The sequence below is a fragment of the Fukomys damarensis genome, unplaced genomic scaffold, assembly GCF_012274545.1.
Source record: "Fukomys damarensis isolate Sample0158 unplaced genomic scaffold, DMR_v1.0_HiC HiC_scaffold_22, whole genome shotgun sequence".
In the NCBI taxonomy this organism is placed as follows: Eukaryota; Metazoa; Chordata; class Mammalia; order Rodentia; family Bathyergidae; genus Fukomys; species Fukomys damarensis.
In genome coordinates, this window is record NW_022900934.1 from 1,720,054 (window position 1) to 1,724,210 (window position 4,157).

Genomic DNA, 4,157 nt, shown 5'->3' on the forward strand with positions numbered 1-4,157 from the left:
GCCCAAGGCCAGAAGCCCTCAGCTCTCAGCCCGCGACCCACTGACACCGAGGCGGAAGTGCGGCCCGCCGCCTCACCGACAGACAACTCGTACAGCCACTCGTCGCGCCTGCCGCTGTTGCGTAGATCACCGTTCACCCAATCAGCCCCAGGCCCGAAGGCCGCACCGGAGGGCGGGACTATGCTGATCACGTCGCCCGGGTGACCTCTCCCTCCGCCCCTCGGCATTCCGCCTACGCGGAGGAATGACTGCGTGCAAAACCAATCGCTGCAGGGGAGAGGCGGGGTCATGCAGATACTGACCGGGGCGGGGCGGGCGAGAAGGAGGGAAGGGCGTGGCCGAGGAAAGGCTAGTTTACAAACAGTGAGTCAGGTGATCCCGGGCGTAGGCGCTTGTTGGCGTGCGCGCCGGGAGACTCACCCCTCCTCTGTTTTCCCCTGGTGTGTGCATGTGTCAGAGGGGTGTCCTCCACACACCCGGAACGGGGTAAATGCCAAATATCGTCTCCCCCACCTTTGCATGACCCTCGTCGCTTGCCAAAATCCAGCGTCAGTGTAGCCCTCCACCTGCAGCTCTGACTCGTTTAGAACCCTTTAGGCTGCACTGGCCTCCCTGGCCCCGTCGGCGTACCAGAAGCTCAGGTGGCACACCTGGAGCTTGTATCCCTGCCTGCTGTTATCCAGCCTCTCTAAACCTGTAAGCATCCGTTTTCCTTTGCAAAGAAGGGTTCCCTAGCCACGTGCCATGTGAACTGGGGTTCTGGTTCACGATGAAAGGAGTGACTACACCAGGGAGCTATTCAGACTCTCAGCAACTGCTGGCTTGGGCATATGGCCTGACCTCCGAGGCAAAGCTCTGGGCTTCACTGCAGCCTCAGCGAACAGACCAGAAGTCAGATGACTCTCATCTGCCTACAGACCACCCCAGATTGAAGCCTTCGGCTCCTGATAAGAGTGTTGTCACCCGAGGAGCAAGAAACATAGGAATGAAGCCAAAGATCAGGAGGAATAAAAGCAAATATCACTGGGCCACCTGGAACCAGCTGTAAGATCTAGCCTAGATTTTTCAATTGTCTGAACACCTGCATTTTCTTTTCTGCTTAAGCCAATTTAAGGTGGAGTCAGAAGGGTACAGGTCCCCTGAAACCACTAGAACACTGATCAGTTACCCATGATCCCACAGCACATTGGTGTACTGAGCATGCCTGTTTTTCAGCGCCAACCCTAGGGCCAGCATTCCCTCCTTAGAATGTGTCTCTTCACTTCCATCAGAGAGAGAGAGAGAGAGAGAGAGAGAGTGTGTGTGTGTGTGTGTGTGTGTGTGTGTGTGTGATCACACAGGTCTCCCTTACCAGGACCGAGGGTGACTTGAAGGCAGGGGTCACCTTTGGCTACTTCTGTGAGCCCCAGGCAGATACTCTGCCCTCATAAATACTGGGGTGCTAATGAGTGAGTGGGGGCCCAGGCCTCTTCCCCAGCCCCCCTGTCCCAGGGGCTACCCCAGCTCACTGATGGGCCCGCTGTCAGCTGGGCTGTGGAGACATGGCAGGCCTGGGAGGAAGCCCCCTGTGCAGCTCTAGAAGAGAGAGGAGATGGGAGGGAGGCGGCTGGCCTCCGAAACAAAGGCGTTACCATGGTTACCTCTGAAGAGAGCGACTGTGCCAGCAGAGGGAAGGGTGCGGCGTGTGGCCCCCAAGCCAGGACAAGGACAACAGGATGGTTGCTACGGAGATGACCAGGCTCTGAAGCTTCCTTGGAAGCCTGGCCTAGGACCAGCTCAAGGTCCTGGATTCCCACCACCCTCCGCTCCCCTCACCCCAGTTCTCTAAGACTGACCCCTGTGTTGTGCCCCCCAGAGGCTCAAGCACCCGCATGCTCACCATCAGCTCCAGGGGTCAGAGGCTGAGGCTGAATGCCCTGCCATCTGCTCAGGACCACCCTGGCTGAGGATGGCCATCTCCACCCTGGGGTGGGGCTGGGCAGGCTCTGGTGCACATGGACCCTGGGCTGGGCCAGGATTTGCCCCCTTTAAACAGCTCTGCTTCCTCCTGCCTGGCCCCTGCCATCAGGGTTGGGGTGGGCAGCTGGGGTGACCACCCCTGTTGTTGACGGGGGTACCCTAGGAGCACTTGGGGCACTTTTCACCATCTTTGCAAGGTGAAGAGGCAAATTACTGAGGCAGAATTATCCCGGAATGAGAGAAGAAAGGAGGGGCTCAGGGCCATGCCCTGATGAGGATGAGGAGGGCAGTGATTCTGACAGTGACAGTGGAGTGCCCTGTGACTGACATGCCTTGGCTGGTTTCCCCTCTGCAGCGGCAAAGCAAGTGACCATTGCGCCATTGTCCCATCTTATCAAGGGGTAGGCTGAGCCTCAGATATGCTATGCAGGCTGTGCCCAGAGCTGCCCAGGCCCTGCACTGGAATACAATGCCCAAGCATCCCACCTGGCTGTGACCGCCAGTCCCCATCAGGTGCAGCAGCAATGGTTGTGTGTGCTGTCAGGTCCTGAGACGGGCTGGTTTGGTGGGCTGTTCTGGGGAGCCTGCTGGTCTGTGGACCATGTTTGGGTGCATGCCCCCCACTGAACTTTTCTGAGACCAAGCTAAGCCCAAGAGCAGCCCCATGGCAAGATCTGTGATGCCCCTGGCCCAGCATGCTGTGAAGATTGGCACCTCCCTGTCCTGCCTTCTGAATTTGAGGGAGCAACATGGATGGGCCTCTGGGTCTTGAGAGGACCCTGGGAGCCAAGCCAGGCCTGGGCACTCAGGGTAGAGGGCGAGGGCTCCCTGCCTGCGTCTCTGCGGCCCTGCCCCCATTGTCTTAGCCCAGAAGGAAGAAGTAGCCCACCCATCAGAAGTCACCGGTCAGTGATCCACAGCCTACCCCTGGCCACCAGCTTCCCTGTGGTCAGCCAGGGCCACCTAGGAACACATGCCTGGATTGTCCAGCCTCCCGCCCTCTCCTGTGAAGGAAGCAAAACAGAGGGTGTGGCTCCCCACTCCAGATGGGGGAAACCGAGGCTCAAAGGGCAGAAGCGGCTTGCCCGGGGACCAGCAGCAGCCTTGCCCACAGCCCGCTGCCCTTTGCCCCGCTGCACACTGACCTGACCGTGGGCTTCTGGGTCTGGGGTTATCTCTTCATCTGGCATGTGTCCAGTGCAGCCCTGTCAGACCAGCCAGGGCTGGGCATCCAAGCACCCAGGTCTGCATACCATGGCCCCACCCAGCTGGCCGATGGAGGGCCGGGCCTGAAGCTTCTCTGCCCAGCTGTCCCAGGCCCGCGGAGCAGACTCTGAATGCCCTCCTGGGGCGTCCATGGAGCCGCCTGTGTGGATGCAGCCAGGAGCAGCCTGGCCATGGAGCCCTGGCCCATCTCACGCGGCTCAGGCCGATCCCTCCCCCCACTTTCAAGTCTCCTGCAACGTGACAGCACTCTGGCTTCCTTGTCGTCGGGAGGAGGTATTTTTAGGTTTGAACCCGCCTTGTGAAGAGACAAGTTATCAATAGCAGCAGTAAAGGGCTTTTTCTTGTTCTTGTTCTTTTTATTTTTTCCCATGTCTTTGGGACCTGAACTGTCTGCACCCATTAAATTCTGCCAAAAGATATAAAGGAGAAAGGTATTCCACTCATAAACTTTGTACTCCACAGCATCTTCCCTGCGGGGGCTTTGCCGGCCAGCTTGGATCTGACCCCATCTGGCTCAGCAGCCCCCACCCTGCCCCTGCCCTGTCCATGGTGACAGAGACACTGTCCCCTGCAGGGTGAGGGCGGGGCTCAGGAGCACAGGACAGTGGGGCAGGGTCCCTCACTTCCACTTTCGCTCTGGAGCCCTTGCCCTGAGCTCCCTCGTAGTGGCCCAGCTTTATTGAGCACGTACTGTGTTGCCACATTGGACTGTGTACCTCTGAATGCACTGTCTCAGCCGGGTCCCCAGCCATGAGGAGCAGTGAAAAGGGTGCTGAGGAGCCTAGGGGGCCTGCAGTCTCAAGGCTCGATGGCTGTTGTCTGGCGTTTCTGGAGGACCAGGGTCCGCAGTGGAGCAGATTTGGGAAAACCGTTGGAGTAAAACCAACAAGCGCCCACCGCAGTGCTTCCTGGAGCTCTAGGGCACAGAGGGGCCCTGTGCAGACCCAGGCCTATTGGAGCCAGGAAGCTTT

The 4,157-nt window shown here is 58.9% G+C and overlaps 1 protein-coding gene and 1 long non-coding RNA gene across 2 annotated transcripts in view; one reads left to right on the forward strand and one right to left on the reverse strand.

Moving 5' to 3' along the window:
* Osbpl2 (oxysterol binding protein like 2) overlaps nucleotides 1-1,575 on the reverse strand; it is a 37,636-nt gene extending 36,061 nt beyond the window's left edge. Inside the window, exon 1 of the mRNA XM_010637730.3 lies at nucleotides 1,509-1,575. The gene's annotated coding sequence lies outside the window, so the exon portion shown is untranslated. The remainder of the gene's footprint in view (nucleotides 1-1,508) is intronic.
* On the forward strand, nucleotides 214-1,038 carry LOC117287222. Its single transcript, XR_004518422.1, has 2 exons — nucleotides 214-696; nucleotides 872-1,038. It is a non-coding gene; the product is annotated as an uncharacterized LOC117287222 (long non-coding RNA).
* Nucleotides 1,576-4,157: the final 2,582 nt, after the last annotated feature.